The sequence below is a fragment of the Schistocerca americana genome, chromosome 3 (assembly GCF_021461395.2).
Source record: "Schistocerca americana isolate TAMUIC-IGC-003095 chromosome 3, iqSchAmer2.1, whole genome shotgun sequence".
Lineage (NCBI taxonomy): Eukaryota > Metazoa > Arthropoda > Insecta > Orthoptera > Acrididae > Schistocerca > Schistocerca americana.
In genome coordinates, this window is record NC_060121.1 from 969,903,651 (window position 1) to 969,926,016 (window position 22,366).

A 22,366-nucleotide genomic window follows, 5' to 3' on the forward strand; every position below is an offset into this window, starting at 1 on the left:
AATCGAATAAAGGGTAGGGCAACGCGTCGTAACACATCTGAAATGTAACGTCCACTGTTCAAAGTGCCGTCAATGCGAAGAAGAGGTGACCGAGACGTGTAACCAATTGCACCGCAGACCATCACGCCGGGTGATACGCCAGTATGGCGATGACGAATACACGCTTCCAATGTGCGGTCACCGCGATGTCGCCAAACACGGATTCAACCATCATGATGCTGTAAACAGAACGTGGATTCATCCGAAAAAAAATGACGTTTTGCCATTCGTGTACCCGGGTTCGTCGTTGAGTACACCATCTCAGGCGCTTCTGTCTGTGATGCAGCGTCAAGGGTAACCACACCCATGGTCTCAGAGGTGATAGTCCATGCTGCTGCAAACTTTGTCCAACTGTTCGTGCGGATGGTTGTTGTCTTGCAAACGCCCCCATCTGTGACTCAGGGAACGAGACGTGGCTGCACGACCCGTTACAGCCATGCGGAAGAGATGCCTTGTGTGAATCCTCTGAAAAGCTAACCATTTGCATATCACAGCATCATCTTGTCGATTAAATTTCGCGTCTGTACCACGTCATCTTCGTGGTGTAGCAATTTTAATGGCCAGTAGTGTATTAAACTGGGGATCCATGTAATTTCCAGCAACAGCCGACTACCATTTGGTTATAGGCTACACACAAACATGGCGGGACACTGCACTTTACAAATGCTGTTAACGCGTAGCGTTGAACACTGCTGGAAGCAGCCGCCGGAAACGGAAGATCCTCTATCCACAGATAATTTTAAGTGACCAATGACTGAACTGCGAAAGACGACGCGTTTTGCTGTCCTGAATTTAAACCTCGTGATGTGCAATGCATCCGAGGAAAGTGCGGACAAAAGTCTGCGGCAGAACTAAAATCACGATCGCTTTATGCACGGCGATTACAGCTAACCTCTCCGAGCAAACTCAAGGCAGACAAAAAAATTCCTTTTGCAGCGTTGAAAGTAAACTAATTTCTCGCTATCGTTGATTACCTGCAACGAGCCTCACACTACGAGGTGCATTCAAGTTCTAAGGCCTCCGATTTTTTTTCTAATTAACTACTCACCCGAAATCGATGAAACTGGCGTTACTTCTCGACGTAATCGTCCTGCAGACGTACATATTTTTCACAACGCTGACTCCATGATTCCGTGGCAGCGGCGAAGGCTTCTTTACGAGACTGTTTTGACCACTGGAAAATTGCTGAGGCAATAGCAGCATGGCTGGTGAATGTGCGGCCACGGAGAGTGTCTTTCATTGTTGGAAAAAGCCAAAAGTCACTAGGAGCCAGGTCAGGTGAGTAGGGAGCATGAGGAATCACTTCAAAGTTGTTATCACGAAGAAACTGTTGCGTAACGTTAGCTCAATGTGCGGGTGTGTTGTCTTGGCGAAACAGCACACGTGCAGCCCTTCCCGGACGTTTTTGTTGCAGTGCAGGAAGGAATTTGTTCTTCAAAACATTTTCATAGGATACACCTGTTACCGTAGTGCCCTTTGGAACGCAATGGGTAAGGATTACGCCCTCGCTGTCCCAGAACATGGACACCATCATTTTTTCAGCACTGGCAGTTACCCGAAATTTTTTTGGTGGCGGTGAATCTGTGTGCTTCCATTGAGCTGACTGGCGCTTTGTTTCTGGATTGAAAAATGGCATCCACGTCTCATCCATTGTCACAACCGACGAAAAGAAAGTCCCATTCGTGCTGTCGTTGCGCGTCAACATTGCTCGGCAACGTGCCACACGGGCAGCCGTGTGGTCGTCCGTCAGCATTCGTGGCACCCACCTGGATGACACTTTTCGCATTTTCAGGTCGTCATGCAGGATTGTGTGCACAGAACCCACAGAAATGCCAACTCTGGAGGCGATCTGTTCAACAGTCATTCGGCGATCCCCCAAAACAATTCTCTCCACTTTCTCGATCGTGTCGTCAGGCCGGCTTGTGCGAGCCCGAGGTTGTTTCGGTTTGTTGTCACACGATGTTCTGCCTTCATTAAACTGTCGCAGCCACGAACGCACTTTCGACACATCCATAACTCCATCACCAAATGTCTCCTTAACCTGTAGATGAATTTCAATTGGTTACACACCACGCAAATTCAGAAAACTAATGACTGCACGCTGTTGAAGTAAGGAAAACGTCGCCATTTTAAGTATTTAAAACAGTTCTCATTCTCGCCACTGGCGGTAAAATTCCATCTGCCCTACGGTGCTGCATCTCTGGGACGTATTGACAATGAACGCGGCCTCATTTTAAAACAATATGCATGTTTCTATCTCTTTCCAGTCCGGAGAAAAAAAAAATCGGAGGCCTTAGAACTTGAATGCACCTCGTAGCTAGATGAGCCGCCGCGTTACCAATCGATGAGAGTCTTCGTTGGTACTTTGCAGCAAATTACAGGTCACACAGGCAGATTACAGACGTAAAAAGAATGATAGGAAGTAAAAAAACAAGAGCAAGTAAAAAAATAAATATGATGCTGAAAATGATGTATCAAAGTATTCTAATTAAAAATTACAATTAAACCAATTAACTGAATCAAAGTAACAACCTAACTCTTTTGCCTGGATTTATAAATTAAAAAAAAATTACTACACTTGAGGAGCTTCCAACCACCAACCTTTTACACATTAGGTCTACAGACTAAACCACTGCGCTATACCACAACTCTGGAGTAAGTAGTTATATTTGCAACTGTGGCACCCAGTCACAACGATGAATTGCAGGTTTAGAAAATTCGGCCCACGCAGTGTTATGCGAAGCTTATCTAACGTAAAGGAAACTAAAGAAAAATTCGGAGTAGGAATTAAAATCCATGGAGAAGAAAAAAAAAAACTTCGAGGTTCGCCGATGACATTGTAATTCCGTCTGAGACAACAAAGGACCTGGAAGAGCAGCTGAACGGAATGGACAATGGATTTTTGCTATTTGGGGATCCAAATAACTGATGATGGTCGAAGTAGAGAGGATATAAAATGTAGACTGGCAATGGCAAGGAAAGCGTTTCTGAAGAAGAGAAATATGTTAACATCGCGTATAGATTTAAGTGTCACGAAGTCGTTTATGAAAGTATTTGTATGGAGTGTAGTCATGTATGGAAGTGAAACGAGAACGATAAATAGTTTAGACAAGAAGAGAATAGAAGCTTTCGAAATGTGGTGCTACAGAAGAATGCTGAAGATAAGATGGGTAGATCACATAACTAATGAGGAGGTATTGAATAGAATAGGGAAGAAGAGGAGTTTGTGGCACAACGTGACTAGAAGAAGGGATCGGTTTGTAGGACATGTTCTGAGGCATCGAGGGATCACCAATTTAGTATTGGAGGGCAGTGTGGGGGGTAAAAATCGTAGAGGGAGACCAAGAGATGAATACACTAAATAGATTCAGAAGGATGTAGGTTGCAGTAGGTACTGGGAGATGAAGAAGCTTGCACAGGATAGAGTAGCACGGAGAGCTGCATCAAACCAGTCTCTGGACTGAAGACCACAACAACAACAACAACAACAACATCTAACGTAAGCCGATCTCTGTGATTGTGATAACCGTATGATGCTGAAGGGCGTCTTGTGCGGAAGTATTCAGTAGTGTTTGGTTTGTTCTGCATAAGGAACTTTGTGAATTTCAAAAAAAGGTTCAAATGGCTCTAAGCACTATGGGACTTAACATCTGAGGTCATCAGGACCCTAGACTTAGAACTACTTAAACCTAATGACATCACACACATCCATGCCGAGGCGGGATTCGAACCTGCGACCGTAGCAGCAGTGCGGTTCCGGACCGAAGCGCCTAGAACCGCTCGTCCACTCCGGTCGGCTGTATGAATTTCATTAGCACTGTTGTGTGTATGTTTTGTTTTTGGTGAAGTTATCACGTGTGATGATATGAAATAGAAATGCCAGACCCATCCAAATAGATGAAGGAAGGATGCTGAACAAGGAATTGGAAGTGAACTGAACATCCGTTGTGGCAGTTCGGCAACGACGAAAGCTTCGGGCGTGACGTTGAGCGGTCTGATTGGAGGAAACCAGCTCCAACGCGCGAAGTGTCGATTATTAAGTAATTTTAATCGGGCGATAGTTTATACGAGATCTTTTGAGCCCTAGGAAGAAGAACAGGAGAAGGTTGCAGACGCGTTTTCAACTTTTGAACGACAATACAGACGTAAGTCAGTGGACGAGCTCGTACGGTGGGGGGGATTGCGCGCTGGAGTTCTCGGTCTCAGCCAGAAAGCGAGTAAACCGCGCGCCAGGCGTCGAGATTATTTTTGTCAGCGAGGGTTCTTCCCCTATCCCTGCTGTGGATATAAGAGATCCTCTCTGGGAATGCAACACACGTGAGAGACTAAGTTTATTTACTGTCACAAACAAGTGGGAAATTTAGTCTTTCCAGGGCCAAAGTGATTGACGTGGAACAGAGCCTCCGTACCCCGTATTTCGAGAATTGTACGATTCAAACCTAACGAATGTCACGCCGACAGTATTAACCTCAATACTGTAGACTTTACATTCATTTACGTTGCAATAAAAATAGCATTCCTCACCTACCCTAAAGAACACACAACTGTCAAGGGTACCAAATGTAAACTGGTGCCGTACATCTACAGACATGAGAATGATTAAACATTTAACTACTTAGCTGTTTGCTGTATTTCTTCAAATAACGTAGTTCGTAACTACGGAGCTCAACCATTATTATCACGGATAAATTAATGTCGCCATTAAAATGGCTCAAATGGCTCTGAGCACTATGGGACTTAACAGCGGAGGTCATCAGTCCCCTAGAACTTAGAACTACTTAAACCTAACTAACCTAAGGACATCACACACATCCATGCCCGAGGCAGGATTCGAACCTGCGATCGTAGCGGTCCAGACTGAAGTGCCTAGAACCGCTCGGCCACTCTGGCCAGCCACCATTAGAAGACGTGAGTAAGAATGGAAAAGAAAATTGAGAATGCGCTAGGTGACGATCACTTTGGCTTTAGGAAAAGTAAAGGGACGAGAGAGGCAATTCTGACGTTACGGCTAATAATGGAAGCAACGCTAAAGAAAAATCAAGACACTTTCATAGGATATGTCGACCTGGAAAAAGTGTTCGACAATATAAAATGGTGCAAGCTGTTCGAGATTCTGAAAAAAGTAGGGGTAAGCTATAGGGAGAGACGGGTCATATACAATATGTACAACAACCAAGAGGGAATAATAAGAGTGGACGATCAAGAACGAAGTGCTCGTATTAAGACGGGTGTAAGACAAGGCTGTAGCCTTTCGCCCCTACTCTTCAATCTGTACATCGAGGAAGCAATGATGGAAATAAAAGAAAGGTTCAGGAGTGGAATTAAAATACAAGGTGAAAGGATATCAATGATACGATTCGCTGATGACATTGCTATCCTGAGTGAAAGTGAAGAAGAATTAAATGATCTGCTGAACGGAATGAACAGTCTAATGAGTACACAGAATGGTTTGAGAGTAAATCGCAGAAAGACGAAGGTAATGAGAAGTAGTAGAAATGAGAACAGCGAGAAACTTAACATCAGGATTGATGGTCACGAAGTCAATGAAGTTAAGGAATTCTGCTCCCTAGGCAGTAAAATAACCAATAACGGACGGAGCAAGGAGGACATCAAAAGCAGACTCGCTATGGCAAAAACGGCATTTCTGGCCAAGAGAAGTCTACTAATATCAAATGCCGGCCTTAATTTGAGGAAGAAATTTCTGAGGATGTACGTCTCGAGTACAGCATTGTATGGTAGTGAAATATGGACTGTGGGAAAACCGGAACAGAAGAGAATCGAAGCATTTGAGATGTGGTGCTATAGACGAACGTTGAAAATTAGGTGGACTGATAAGGTAAGGAATGAGGAGGTTCTACGCAGAATCGGAAAGGAAAGGAATATGTGGAAAACACTGATAAGGAGAAGGGACAGGATAGGACATCTGCTAAGACATGAGGGAACGACTTCCATGGTACTAGAGGCAGCTGTAGAGGGCAAAAACTGTAGAGGAAGACAGAGATTGGAATACGTCAAGCAAATAATTGAGGACGTAGGTTGCAAGTGCTACTCTGAGATGAAGAGGTTAGCACAGAAAAGGAATTCGTGGCGGGCCGCATCAAACCAGTCAGAAGACTGATGGGGGGGGGAAGTAATTAAAAATCTAAAATGATTCAAAATAATACGGGAGTTATTCTATCTTTTGCGACTGTAGTGAATCTTATTTGGATCAGATGCGTTCCGCTTTTATTTAAAGTATCTTCAGTGCTCAAGTTTTTGACTCCTACATTATTTCCTTGCGTTGTTCTACAAGCAAGTGTTCGAGTTTTCCTTTGCGTGTTTTTATAAACCCTCATTCACCTCCTGCTCTTTGTTTTGACCCGCACGGTCGAAGGCCTGTGAGTAGAAGAACGGATGGAAATAGTGTACGAGCTAAAAAACTGAACGCTGACGACTAAACAAAGCGCAACGCATCTGATCGAAGTAAGGCTTCATTACACTCACAAAAGACGGAGTAACTCCCATATTACTTCTAAAGAGAGGTCTCAAAAACAAAGAGACAATGTGTTAACAGCTGTTGTTCGTAGGCCCTGTGCCCACGTAATCCACACAGCCCTCTTTGAAAGTTCCGGTATTTTGTCATTTCCCCCCCCCCCCCCCCCCCTATCGGAAAATTCTTAATGAGCTGACAAGCTTTAGACCCTCTGTCTCGATGAATGTTGATAATCTGCCCCTCTCCCAAATCGTTAATAAGTGCTGCAACCCGACGACTGTAGTCACGTGTGAGTTTTGTGCCGCCGATTCCCTGAACCTGATGCATCTCTCTGATAACGCGTTGTTTCCACGGCAAGATTGCGATCATCCATGCCACGACCTTTTGCGCAGTTTCTTTCCGTTAACTGACAGAATTTCTAATCCCGTACACTGTTCGAACGGCGACACACTCGGTGCGATTCGGAACGAGTGTGCTACGTGCTGGCAAACCATCTCACCAGACCTATTTTTCCATCTCCATAACCGTACGGAACAACACAAATTCAACGCCGTACAGCTTAAGCACTAATCAGACATCCGCGCGGTACAATGTTACGCCGAACACTTCAATTACTGCTCGAGGACGAGGAGGAGAAGCCGCACGGAGTGGCCGCGCGGTTTGAGGCGCCGTGTCACGGATTGCGCGGCCCCTTCCGCCGGAGGTTCGAGTCCTCCCTCGGGCTTAGATGTGTGTGTGTTGTGCTTAGCATAACTTTGTATAAGTCTAGGCACCGATGACCTCAGCAGTTTCGTCCCTTAGGAATTCACACAGATTTCAACATTTTTTGAGGAGGAGAAAATTAGTGTTTAACGTCTCGTCAACAACGAGGTTATTAGAGACGGAGCACAAGCTCGGGTTAGGGAAGGATGGCGAAGGAAAGCGGCCGCGTCCTTTCGAAGGTACCATCCACGCATTTGCCTTGAGCGATTAGGGGAAACAGGGAAATCACGGAAAAACTAAATCAGGATGGCCGGACGCGGATTTGAACCGCCATCCTCCCCAAAATTACTGGTCGAAGGAAGGGAGTAGCAACTGACCTACTCGAATATTTGGCCAACAGGACAACGTATGTTGTCCTATACACAGTATCGCGCGTAAGGTTTCAGTCTGTCACAGATTGAACAACCTGCATATTTTCTTCGGTCAGATACCGCAGTTGTAAAAAGCTTCTGAAATGAGCCCATTTCTGACTTCAACTGTAATTATTTCCATTATTGGCTGATTTCGGCTATTAAGCCCTTTTCAAGCAGTAGTTTACGTCCATAACGACATGCCACCAAACTATAAACTGAGAAGACAATAGTCAGGGGTTAGCGAGATGCATGCGTACAGACGGCGGGAGTATTGCGTACACAACGTATAAAAAGGGTGTGCACTGGTGGAGCTCCGCACGACGGGAATCACAGAGTTTGAACGACGAATGGTAGTTGGAGCTAACCCATGGGACAATCACATTTCGGAAATCGTTAGGGAATTCAGTATTCCGAGAATACCAAATTTCAGGCATTACCCCTCACCACAGAAGCCGACGGCGCGGAAATGAATGTGGGACGTACGACGAACCTATCCGTTAGGCCGGTATTACACTATCAAATTTCTTTGTCAAATATCTTTCTCAAAGATATTTGATGGTGTAATAGGGAACTTCGTCAAATGTCGTCCAATATTTTATCAAATCTAGGGCCTCGCTGTAGATTTGATCAAAGAAGCCGCTTGTCTTCTGTTCACCGCGATGTGACATGTTACCACATGGAGCGCTAGCATCGCTGCAACGTTCTGTCGTCTGTAGTGTTTTTATACACATCGAGGGTAAATACAATTGGTGTGTGCCGACAACTACAAAATTAATAGAGATGTCTGAAGCTGATGAGGCGCTTTACAACGTGAGGCACGCTGAATACAAAAATTGATTAAGGAGGTTGGAGACCTGACCTAACCTAACCTAACCCTCTCCTGTAGCAAGGAATCGGAGTGTTACAGTGAGCCGGCCGAAGTGGCCATGCGGTTAAAGGCGCTGCAGTCTGGAACCGCAAGACCGCTACGGTCGCAGGTTCGAATCCTGCCTCGGGCATGGATGTTTGTGATGTCCTTAGGTTAGTTATGTTTAACTAGTTCTAAGTTCTAGGGGACTAATAACCTCAGCAGTTGAGTCCCATAGTGCTCAGAGCCATTTGAACCATTTTTGTTACAGTGAGCCTGTCTTCTGCAGATGAAGCAGTTCTTAAGTGAATATTGTACTTTGTGATATGAGGATACACTTCATTGAGCACATACATAAATGAATGCTCATCCATTCTTAAGTAATTGATGTACGACTTGACGTCCTTCACTATAAGCTCACGTAACAAGTTTTGTCGAATGCGTTTATCGCGTCGTCGTAAAACCCACGGCTTCACCCAGGAATGTTTCCTTTTTTTCCCCCGCTTCTCTTCCGCATATGCACACAGTGCAACTGTGGTACATGCAACTTCTGGGGTTAATAACAAGTTGTCAGCCATCTTGAACTTTGACGAAAAATATGATGACAGTGTAATACCCCTTCTACCGCTACGTCAAAGATCTTTGTCAATTATATTTGACGGAATATTTGATCACATCTTTGATCAAATCTCTGACAAAGAAATTTGATAGTGTAATACCGGCCTTAGGACAGTGCGGCGAAATCTGACATTGATGGGCTACGGCAGCAGACGAGCGACGCGAGTGCCTTTGTGAACAGCACGACATCGCCTGCAGCGCGTCTCCAGGCTCGTGGCTACATCTGTTGGACCCTAGACAGCTGGAAAAACCATGGCCGGTCACATCAGTCCTGATTTCAGATGATGCTGGGATTCGAGTGTGGGGCGGATCCAAGGACTCGGCAAGGTTCTGTGCAAGCTGGTGGTGGTTCCGTAGCGGTGTGGGCTGTTTTTACATCGACTCGACTGGGTCCTATAGTCCAGCTGAACCCACCGTTGACCGGAAGTGGTTATGTGCGGCTAGTTGAAGACCATTTGTAGCCTTTCATGGACTTGATGTTCCCCAAGCAACGATGTCGTGTCACCGGACCATAATTGTTCGCGACTCGTTTGAAGAACAGTCTGAACAATTCGAGCGAATGATTTAGATACCCGGACCGCTCGACATGAACCCCATTGAAAATTTATGGGACAATAGAGAGATCAGTTCGTGCTCAAAATCCTGCACCGGCAACACTTTCGCAATAATGGAAGCTATAGTCGCAGCATGGCTCAATGTTTCTGCGTCGTCCGACACGATATGGGATACCTCCTAATGACTTTTGTTACCCTGGAGAACAACCACTAGTAAATGCCAGGACACATAAAACTTACAAGTAGTAAGGCGCGCATAGGTAGAAACGATCACAATAAAATAATCGAAAACAGAGCTCGCACGGAAAGATGTATACGTTCGTTTTTTCCGTACGCTGTTCTAGAGCACAATAACACAATTATTGTCAAGGTGGTTCGATAACTCTCTGCCAGCCACTTAAGTGTGATTTGCAGAGTATCGATGTAGATGTAAATGATGTCGAAACACAATTGGTATAAAAATACCTACTGCACACATGATAATTTACTAGTTTTTTGTCTGCACGCCGCATGCCGGGGCCTTGATAGTTTCACAGCTTGTACTCGTGGACGTCAAGCACCGCTTGAAAATGGTGCTAATAGCCCAGACTGACGAACAGTGGAAATAAATAATTACGCCATTTCCAAAATTAAGTAACCTGTAATAATGAGTGCCAAATATGGGCTGATCCATATATACGAATCATTATATCTACATGTCGCACCACACCACCTGTAGCAGAACTGCAGAGCACAGTAATCAAAACTGATTTCGCAGTTTGAAGCAAATCTGCATAGAAGGAGGCGAATTTCTAAATGAGATATCGAACTTCAGTAAATTTAATCAGTTGTAGAGGCAGTTACTGTGCATAATCAATTCTTTATAAAGCTAAGTCTTTGTCAATTCGATGTTTGATTTGGACGTCAACGTGAGTTGGGATGATAAGCGCTTGTATTCCAGACATGAATTTTTTTTTTTCTTTGTGTGTGTGTGTGTGTGTGTGTGTGTGTGTGTGTGTGTGTGTGTGTGTGTTATCGAGCGCACTTGTCTACGTAGGCATTCCCTTCTCTGAGAAGCCTCCCTAAAAGGGAAACAGGAGTGCCAGAGTTAAGCTCCCTGGTCATAAAACGTGCGTCGTGGTCAGTGGCGCGCGGTGGTCGGTCATTGGCTCCTCGGAGCCCCCTGGCAGCTGACGCCACTCAACACGCACCGGAAACAGACAGGCTGAGCGGCGCCTCGCAACCACTGCCCCAAGTCACTGTACAGTATTTGTTTCCCATTACGTCACTGATTTCCTCTCTTCCGTTTTGGGACGTAAAATGAAGTGCGTCGCGCGAGTTGAATTGGCACATGATAAACAATGGTAGCATTTGTTTTTCTAATGACAAGCCTAAACTTCAGAAAAAAAAATCGTGACACGTGAAGACACGAACCACCTCAAGATGAAACGCAGTTGTTAACACATGGTGAAACATTTAAATAACTGAACATCGTTACAAAGAACATATCGAGAGAGGAACTAATCAAACACAGAGTAGATGTCAGAGATAGAGTATCAAAGGAGAAGGTGGATGCAAATAACGGTTGAGGTGTGATCAGACGTCAGGAATGAATGCCGTGATGTGACACGCAAATGGCGGCGTCCACTACGAGTAAATGCGTGAATGTAAGCTCGCAGGTGGTGTAAAACGCTGTCACACCAGTAAAGTTGTGTGTGTGCTGCATAGCAGAATGCTGTGTACCAGACGTACGTTCTCAGCTCAGAGACTCTTTCCTAAGTTCAAGCCAATGTTTGATAGAATTGGACTTCTTTCGGTCACGAGTACCCTCTTTGCCTGTGTTAGTCTGCTTTTTGTGTCTCCCTTACTTCATCCGCTAGGTGTTAGTTTGGGCCGGCCGCTGTGGCCGAGCGGTTGTAGGCGCTAAACTTCGCAACCGCGCTGCTGCTACGGTCGCAGGTTTAAATCCTGCCTCGGGCATGGATGTGTGTGATGTCCTTAGGTTAGTTAGGTTTACGTAGTTCCAAGTTCTAGGGGACTCATGACCACAGCAGTTGAATCCTATAGTGATCAGAGCCATAATTAAACTTTGGCTAGTTGAGAGGGCCCCCATTAAGACTGAGTGTTCATAGGATAATGAAATGTTTCTGGTACTAATCATTACTTTCGTCTTTGTTCGGTTTATTCTGCACTCATTAGATTGCTTATGCTGTTCCACAGGTCGTTCTTCACATTCACTGAGGCTAGTAATGTCGTCAGGAATATTACCAATGAGGTCATTCGCTGTCTTGTAATCCCAGCGTCGAACCTTTATGTTGTTTTCGTTACTGGTTCTTCGGCGTGACTGAACAGTAATGGGCGAAAGACTGCATCCCTCCCTTACTCCCTTTTTAAGCCCAGCACAAGTTCTTGGTCTTCCATTCCTTTGTTCCCTCTTGGTTCTTGCATATATTGTACATTACCCGTCCTTCTCTTTAGCTTACATCCATTTTTCTCATCATTATGAACAAACATATCGCAAGTTTTACACTGTCGAATTCTTTTTGCACGTCGAAAAATCCTGTGAAGGAGTCGGTGTCCTGACTTTTCATAAGTCATTCTTTCTTTGTGAAGTGCAATATCATAACCGCATTTCCGATGCGTAAGCCTTTCGCAAAGCCAAACTGATCGCTATGTAATAGATCTCCAATGGTCTTTTACATTTTTCTGTACATTAGGATAAGGATGGAAGGAAGGAGGTCGTGTCCCTTTTCGAAAGAACCGTCCCGCACTCTTACTGAGTGATTTGGGGAAATCACGACCACCATATATACGCACCACAACCGAAAAACTATCTGATACTCTCAGGGAAAGCGTCACCTCGCTCTGAAACACACACACACACACACACACACACACACACACACACACACACACACACGCGAGAGAGAGAGAATTGGTGAAGGGCGCCACACACAGGTGTGGTAAATGCAGGCGGGCGGAGCAGCCCTCAGCGGCGCCTGCGGAGGCAATATAAAAGTCCCCCGTGCCGGCGCGATTACAGAGCGCGCCGATAAGCGGCGGCCTCACGCGAACTGCCGCACCGCCGACACGGCAGCCACCGCACGCTCAGCAGTTCTCACGGCCCGACCTTCACGTGCAACTGCACGGTCACATGGCCACCACCAGAAACGATCAGACCTGTTGAAACGATCAGACCTGTTGAAACGATCAGACCTGTTGAAACGATCAGACCTGTTGAAACGATCAGACCTGTTGAAACGATCAGACCTGTTGAAACGATCAGACCTGTTGAAACGATCAGACCTGTTGAAACGATCAGACCTGTTGAAACGATCAGACCTGTTGAAACGATCAGACCTGTTGAAACGATCAGATCTACCGAATCGACAAAACCTACCGAATCGACAAAACCTACCGAATCGACAAAACCTACCGAATCGACAAAACCTACCGAATCGCCAAAACCTACCGAATCGCCAAAACCTACCGAATCGCCAAAACCTACCGAATCGCCAAAACCTACCGAATCGCCAAAACCTACCGAATCGCCAAAACCTACCGAATCGCCAAAACCTACCGAATCGCCAAAACCTACCGAATCGCCAAAACCTACCGAATCGCCAAAACCTACCGAATCGCCAAAACCTACCGAATCGCCAAAACCTACCGAATCGCCAAAACCTACCGAATCGCCAAAACCTACCGAATCGCCAAAACCTACCGAATCGCCAAAACCTACCGAATCGACAAAACCTACCGAATCGACAAAACCTACCGAATCGACAAAACCTACCGAATCGACAAAACCTACCGAATCGACAAAACCTACCGAATCGACAAAACCTACCGAATCGACAAAACCTACCGAATCGACAAAACGTATCGAATCAGTTCTAGGCGCTACAGTGTGGATCCGCGCGACCACTATGGTAGCAGTTTCGAATCCTTAGGTTAGTTAGGTTTAAGTAGTTCTCAGTTCTAGGGGCCTGATAACCTCAGAAGTAAAGTCCAATAGTGCTCAGGGTCATTTGAACCTATCGAATCGACACGGCGTGCAGAACCGGCACGGCGTACAGAACTGACAGAACCTATCGACTTAACAAAAACTACCAAATGGAAAAAACCTATCTACAGTTGATCAACTATCACATAAAAGCCTTCCACAGTATTTTCGTAACATATAACTGATGCAAATATATCACATCCGATACAGGCTGTAATACACACAATCAACAACAAAGAAGAAAACCAGCAGAAGACATCACTGATTTCGATTTCTAGATATACATTGCCCCCCCTCCCCCCCCCCCCCCAAATGCCACACCAGCAGCTACAGTAATGGACAGAGTATTCTAGACTAATCTAGTTTAAGACTGTTTATTTTTAAGTAACATTTCTCTATGTATGTATGTATGTATGTATGTATGTATTAACACTTGACAATGAGCAGAGCATGTTCAAAACGCGTTGAATTATGTTAGATTAAGCATAAAATAAAATAAATAGTGACTGGTAGCAGAAACTTGAAATAATTAATTATCCTACACAGTCACGGTCCACAAACATAGCCATTATGGCTGAAAATAATACTCTGATATGTTTGCGACGAGGTGTACAAACAGAGTAATTCGTACCTCTCAAACACCTGCGCCTTGTGTATCTGCTAACGACTTTTTCTATGTGACGTACTCACTAGAATGTCCAAGAAAGAAACCACAACTGACTATGCAAGGTGAGTCAGCTGCCTCCGGCGCTGCCGTTTTGTGCAACCCGCATCATAAACCACATGCGAGATTTTCATATTCTCTCGCTCGCTACGCGCAGTATATTAGGCCTACAGAAAAAAAAAATGTTTTCGCTGGTGGCCACGGTTTCCAAGTTATTCAGGAAAAACGTACGAAGGTGACCTCAAACGCACGACCACTCCGACGCTCAGCTCCCACCAGCCAGCTTCTCTAGCACGTTATTCGTGGCACTTCCTCCAACCATAGCATAAAAATTACCGACTGCACGAACTATTTCCTATATTCGACCTTTCTTGGTCTCTACTGATTGGGCTATTACGCCACCAGCATAGTCGTCTACTTCGTTAACATCGTTTACTTAAACGTGCCCCTAAGGGCAATGAACGGAAAACGAATTTTGCAAACACTACGCTAAAACTAATTACGTTGACAATTCAATCCAAACGTAACCCTTGCAAGCAGAACAGTTTCGTAGTCAGAAGACGTGACGAACACAACGATGTAACTGTTTATTTTATGCTGTTAAAACTGACAAAACTGCTACGTAAAATTTACACAAATGTCTGTCTGTAAGTGCTGGACTACGTTCGTAAGGTCATTCACGAAGACCAAAAAAATATCTATTGTGGGAAATAATTCCTGATGTAGCAAATATTTCTACAGTGGAAGAAAGGAGTGCCAAACTAGATATAAGAAATCATGATCTGTAGGGAGCTGATTGTGGGAGAAGGTGTGATTTTGAAGGTCACCTTTGTACGTTTTTATTAGGTAACACGCATGCACGCGCGCACACGCAACACACACACACACACACACACACACACACACACACACACACACACACACACACACACACAGATTAGAACTTTACTGTGATATATGTCTGGAACACCCCATTTCGTGCCAAATTCATTACTCTAATGACACGATCCTGGACTAGAACAGGGAATGCCCGCTATGTTAAGGCTCCCATAAACAAAAATAATGGCAGAGAGAAATCCACAGAACTTACCCGTCGGAAGTATGTATATGAGGTTGAAAGCTGTTGTAAGGGGTAAGCCAAATGAATACTGGACGGCAATATATGCAATAGACACTTCAGGATACGACGACTGCACGTCCGCGTACTTCTTACAGCACCGTGACAGTCGCCTCACCTCCCTAGTGACGACGTCGACGTCGGCAGAAGCGGACTGGGATCGCGGGCAGACACCCGCAGCACCTGCGCATAGCGGCGGAATGCCATGGCGGGACCGACCGTTGAAGGGCTTCGCGGTCCACACCTGCTGTGTCCGGAAGAAGGGAGCCAGGCAGCTAGCTACCAGCTCCCAGCCGGCTGCGCCCGTGCGCATGCGCAACTAGAGCGACAAAAGACGGGGCAGCCTCCACGTAGCACGCACGAACTTCATTGGCTCATGTACGCACTCAACTTCATGGACTGCTTCCTGATCAAATATCTCTGGTATTTGTTGGTAATAGTTACATTACTATCAAAAATTAACATTTGGAAGTATACGTTACCATAGAAATTTTTACTTATGCTGTAAATGGGGTTTCTTAGATCAGATTAGTGTAAGCTCGCTATCTTGCGCGATGGTTGATATAACATTTCACTCTTAACAGACGACTGTTGCGGCTTCCTTTGACGCAGCAGCAGAGATAGTCGCACCGAATTTCGACACGGGAGGTTTTTTTATTATAATGCTTTAGGTTTGGAATAGAAGTTATCCTAACACTTTCAAAATACATAAGAAGGTATAAAATCATAAAAGTACGATGGAAAACACAGGTTTTCACTCTATTTTCGTGTTTTTGGTACACACTTCCACCTCTTCCCCTTCTGTTTTCCCTCTACCACAATATTAGTTTAAGACAGCTGCCATGTTGTTGTTGTTGTTGTGGTCTTCAGTCCTGAGACTGGTTTGATGCAGCTCTCCATGCTACTCTATCCTGTGCAAGCTTCTTCATCTCCCAGTAGTTACTGCAAAATACATCCTTCTGAATCTGTTTAGTGTATCCATCTCTTTGTCTCCCTCTATGATTTTAACCCTCCGCGCTGCCCTCCAATACTAAATTGGTGATCACTTGATGCCTCAGAACATATCCTAACAACTGATCCCTTCTTCTAGTCAAGTTGTGCCACAAACTTCTCTTCTCCCCAATCCTATTCAATACCTCCTCATTAGTTACGTGATCTACCCATCTAATCTTCAGCATTCTTCTGTAGCACCACATTTCGAAAGCTTCTATTCTCTTCCTGTCCAAACTATTTATCGTCCATGTTTCACTTCCACACACTGCTACACTCCATACAAATACTTTCAGAAACCACTTCCTGACAAATCTATACTCGATGTTAACAAATTTCTCTTCTTCAGAAACGCTTTCCTTGCCATTGCCAGTCTACATATTATATCCTCTCTACTTCGAGCATCATCACTTATTTTGCTCCCCAAATAGTAAAACTCTTTTACTACTTTGAGTGTCTTATTTCCTAATCTAATTCCCTCAGCGTCACCCGACTTAATTCGACTACATTCCATTATCCTCGTTTTGTTTTTGTTGATGTTCATCTTATATCCTCCTTTCAAGACACTGTCCATTCCGTTCAACTGCTCTTCCAAGTCCTTTGCTGTCTCTAACAGAATTACAGTGTCATCGGCGAACCTCAAAGTTTTTATTTCTTCTCCATGGATTTTAATACCTACTCCGAATTTTTCTTTTGTTTCCTTTACTGCTTGCTCAATATACAGATTGAATAACATCGGGGAGAGGCTACAACCCTGTCTCACTCCCTTCCCAACCATTACTTCCCTTTCATGCCCCTCGACTCTTACGACTGTCATCTGGTTTCTGTACAAATTGTAAACAGCCTTTCGCTCCCTGTATTTTACCCCTGCCATATGATTTCCTAACTACCGTATCCTACGCTATTAGTTTCTGTAATTAAATCTGTTTCAATGTATGCGGTGTTTTTTCAAGGGCCGAGTTTGCGCTTTCTATTACGTAAGCCCTTTCTATTACGTACGTTACTGTGTGACCCAATGTCGATATTGCCGCTGCATTCTTCGCTTTTGGGTGTGTCGGTTTCCCGGCTGCAATAAACTAACGAACGTTTATAGCGTCGCACACTGCGGTCTAGTTAACCCTGTGGTGCATGAATTTCACTGCAGTGGACAACTTAGGACACAACACCAGTAGGGAGTGCCCACTGCAGTGAACTGTGTGCATTAGCAGCCTCAGGACTGATTGAAAATGCCAAACAAGCGACCATTAACAGCTGTCCACTGTAGTGGACGCTATGCGCCACAGGGTTAAAGGACTCGTATCGCAGACGAGTGCCGTTAAAAATCTGTCTCCAGCCAGCTTCATTTGTGTTTCCCGAGAAGTTCCGAGCCACTCTACGCGAACGCCGGGATGGTTCCCCATAGGGACAGCATCCAGCACCTGGCTGTCGTCTTCCCTAAAGGAAACCGCTGTTGCGTCGCTAATGTACTCGCTGTCGATGGACGCTAAATTGTGACTGTATTCTTTTGTCTCGTGAGTTACCAGTCCAGGCATAAGATATCTATGGATCCACTGAATATTCACAAAAAAATGCGACTGTATGCTTCAGTTTAGAACGGCACTTCGCCTCCAGCACTCGGCATTTCCCCTAGCGGCCGACCGCAACCCCCCACCACTACCGCCCTCCCCAGGCGTGCCCTGCCGAATGCGCATCAACCGGCCACGGTACTCCGCGCTGGCTCTACCACCAGTATTTTCCAAACGAACAGAAGATTAAACATCAATATGAACTTTTATTCTAAAACCAGTTTATTTTCAATATATAACCTTCAACCAAATATACGAAATTTTTATAGAACTGACATCAAATTCGTCCTTGGAAGAAAAATTTAAGTTAATGTCGTCAGCGGAAACCTGGCGCTGTTGAAAAGATGAATATCCTCAGTTGTCACGAAAGCCGATACTCGTAATTCTACCATTTGACGTGTGGAATAGGGTTCTCATCTTATAAATACCACACCAGTTTTGATGCTGAACATGTCATGAGAATTCAACTCAAGTCTAATATTAAGTATATTTGCGAAAATAAGAAACAATCTAATCATCTTATTAAAGTTTAATTTTGAGAGGCCTGCTTGATTATGTTGCTTGAAATTTAAGTTACTTAACAACTTCTGGGCTAATTTTGTAATTATTTTTGAAGCAAATAAATATTATTTGGTACATTCATCTTTTGGATTTGCAGTTCTTGTATTTTTCCGTGTTGCCAGTTAAAATTATAGGGAAGCCAATAAACTGTTTTCTCTTCTTACCCAAACGTGTTTCGGCTCCTCTGTGCCATCATCAGTGGGTTTTGTTTATTGAAAAACCGTAAAACGTGGAAATATTTTAGGTTGTAACCGATCTAACAAACAGAGACCCAAAGACAGTTTTTGTCCTTACCTTGATTTTACCTTATACGGTTCTGTAGGAACATATGTATGATGTCCTGAACTGAGTTTGTCATTTGCTGCAAACAAAACGATGAGAAATGTGAATTTTGGCAAAACGTTCTGCATATATATTACTACTCACTTTTTGTTGTGACAGATCCTTCTACTTCCGCATTCTGAGAGCACATTTAATGTGTGTAAAACGTGAGTACAAACGAATAAATACGGAAAACAATTTGCCACACCAAAATCACGTTAAAAAAAAAACAAGGGAGATGTTAACTCGCTGATAAAATTCATATTTACGTGTCAGTGCAGGACATGACGCAGGTGTTCCGGCAGAATTGTATAATGTGAAACCAAGGTAAAATAAAGACAAACAAAAACTGCCTTTAGACCTCATTTTGTTCCCTTTTTTCTACAGTTTATCAATAAAAAATCCACTGATGATGGCACATTGGTTCCGAAACATGTTTCGGGAAAAAACAGTGTTTTGCATAAAAGGCGGAATCTACATCCAGTAATTATTTGGAATATTTGCCATGTTTGATGTAAGTAGTTCATTTTGAGATATGACAATATAACATATACCGTCGGTCCCGGAAGTTCCGCCTAATTTTATTCGTGGTGTAGAAGCGACGTGACAGCAGTTTAACTACGGAGGCAGTTTGAAGTAAGAAATGTAAACAACTGACGTACTTTCGACCAATCAGTTGCAAAGTAGAAACAAACCAGCAGTTCTATTATGAAAATGGATATATTAAAAATGGTTCCATCTGCCGAAAATATTAAGAAACACTGCTCTATTAGTTTCTTTGGAAAGGTCACGTTTCTTGCCCTCGTGCAATCCGCGAACGTGGCCAGTACCCAATGACCTACAGCCGTCAAAGGGCTGTTGAACTCTGACCTTCCTCCACCCTCTTCCAGAATCGCAGACGAGTTCCAGCTTCTCCTTTGGGCTCCAGACCAAACTCCGTGCTCTGTGTATCTCAAAAATATGTCTGGGCCGGCAGTCTTACGACTGCAGCTCCTGCTTTGGCAAGGGAGCTGTTCACTTGGAGGCGCTCCACGTCCACGAGGAGAGCGCCGCGGGGCGCGCACTGCGACGATTGGCGACCGACAGACGCCAGGGGGGGGGGGGGGGGGGGGGGCGGGGCGCTCTCAACAAGCAGACCCCCAGCAGCGGTGCTTCCTCCAGCGGCCCTCGTCCCGCCGTGCAGCTTTCGGCAGGTGTCGCAAGACCCAGGCAGCTGCGCACACTATTCCGACAGCGCGCTCACCCGGCTCCCCGTCTCGCTTGCTTCGGAACGCCTTCACACGATATGATACGCTTTTAGCATCTGGTGTTCATCTTCCGAAACGAAGCTGTCCGCAATGAACCAAATACGTCTTTCGTGTATTAGACACGGCGTCAGATGAAGACGATACGGTGCGTCCTGATGACTCCCAACATCGACAGACACAACGAACCATGATTAACGCCGAAAATACACAGGAGTGTGAATTAGTCTATAACAAAAGAAAAAAAAATCAGTACGCTTGGATGTATAATGGATCTTTTACGTTGGGATAAATTTATTTTATTTTTTGCTAGACGTTTTCGTTAAATAGCTGAATAAATTGTAACAATTTAATTAAGAAGAGTAGAGAAGATAAAGTCAAAGCAAAGACCTTGTAAAAAATAACTAGACTCACTGATGGCGCTGCAGTCGCGGGATAATTTGAACCTTCGGCAGGACGCCATTATAGTGGTTGTAGTCTGATGTGTTGTGTAGTACTGTTGTTTATGAAGACCCTGATTCAACGTTGTATATTTGTTGGGGCGTACATACAGTATTTGTTACTCGTAATTCTACTGTCTGTACGTTCCAATCAAAAGAAGTACAATGGTGAAGAGTTGTGCAGCGATTAATTGTACAAATAAATTCGAGAAAGGAACGAATATTACATTTCACAGGTATGTGGATATTTTAAGTTGTTTTGTATGTCAGTGCACTTGCTTAGTAAATGTTTTTGTAACACGGTATTAGCATAATGTCTGTGCATATATTTGCAGGTTTCCTTTCTCAAAACCACAGCTGTTACAAAAATGGGTACACGCTGTCAGGAGGCAAGATTTCCGACCGACAGAATACCATTTTATATGTTCCGATCATTTTGATGAAAGTTGTTTCCTTGAAAATTACGTAAATCGCAGAAAGCTGAAAGATGATGCTGTTCCATCCATCTTTCGTTTTCCAGACCATATACAGCAGAAGATAAATTTTACTTTGTGAAACACATTTTATTTTAACTATAAAAGTTGAGTTGCAAGCAACACGAAATTTGAGTTAGCAGGCTTTTTATCGTTATAAAATGCAACTGAATGTGTGTAATTGTAATCTGATTTCACAACTTCTCTCGATGGAACAGTTGTTGAGTTTTATTTATTATATGAAAAAACCACACGTATAAACTGAAGTTTACATCTTCGAAAGTAAATATTGTGACTAATGCGATACTGGATACCTGCCTGAAGTCTTGCTTGTTGTAGCTGTCTGATCGGTAGTGTTTTCATGGTCTAGGTTAGGTTGAAACTTGATAATTTGGTCATGAGTTGCCAAAGCACTACGCCATATATAACGCACTTTTCGTCATAAAATCTAAAGCAACGTGGAGACAGAAAATATCTATTAACATAGTGGGCAAATCTTCGAGTATTTTGATGCATTTTGCGTACATCTATCGTAAATGAACTACGAAAAATGCTAGGGGTCCAGTACGTAACTTTAAGCTACGGCATATTCCATGTAGTACGTAAGACAAATTCATAAACAGTGACTAGTTGCTGTTTGTTCATAAATTAAAAAGTGTATTGTAGTAACGTATTTAAATGAGGCATTATGTTTGTGACCTATCTCAAGGGAAGGCATTTTATAACCAAAAGCGATGTATAAACATCCGAACTCCGCGCGTCAGTTTACCACTCTAATGGCCGCCGGCCAGCTATTCAATTTGTCCGCTCTTCACAGTCGACCACTCGTGCGGTTGTGGGGGCCTGAGTCAAAGAGATGTTCATTGGGCGGACATTGTCGTAATGTAACGTCATTGCGTTGTTCAGTTGTTAAAACGAGTCGTTTGTGTTCCGTTCTGCTGTTCGGTCGTGTGCGTATCTGAAACGAATTAATTCGGGGACTAGAATAAACTTTCACATAATTGTTACGATTCGATATTCCTACAAAAGGGGTTAACGTCAGCGTTAATTTGAATTGTGGGCGACAGGATTAGTTTTGACAGATACGTGAAAACGAACGTAACGAAATTTGTTCGCATATCATCCTTGAACGTGACTTATTTAATTAACGATTGCGGGCTCATTAAAACCTATTATGATTAGGATCAGTCCCTCTTTCCTCCTGGATAGTGATCATACATTAACGTTTATGTCATAAGAAAAATGATTATTAATAAAAGTGATGTTAAATGACAATTACGTGTTATTCCGTTATGGTGGAACCGACGTAATATCTCTGAAACGACATTGATATGTAATTTGTGTTAAATACTGAACTGAGA

At 44.0% G+C, this 22,366-nt stretch overlaps 1 long non-coding RNA gene across 1 annotated transcript in view; it reads right to left on the reverse strand.

The window, feature by feature from the left end:
- LOC124607110 overlaps positions 1 to 22,366 on the reverse strand; it is a 463,292-nt gene that overhangs the window by 236,906 nt on the left and 204,020 nt on the right. The gene's annotated exons all lie outside the window — the stretch shown is intronic.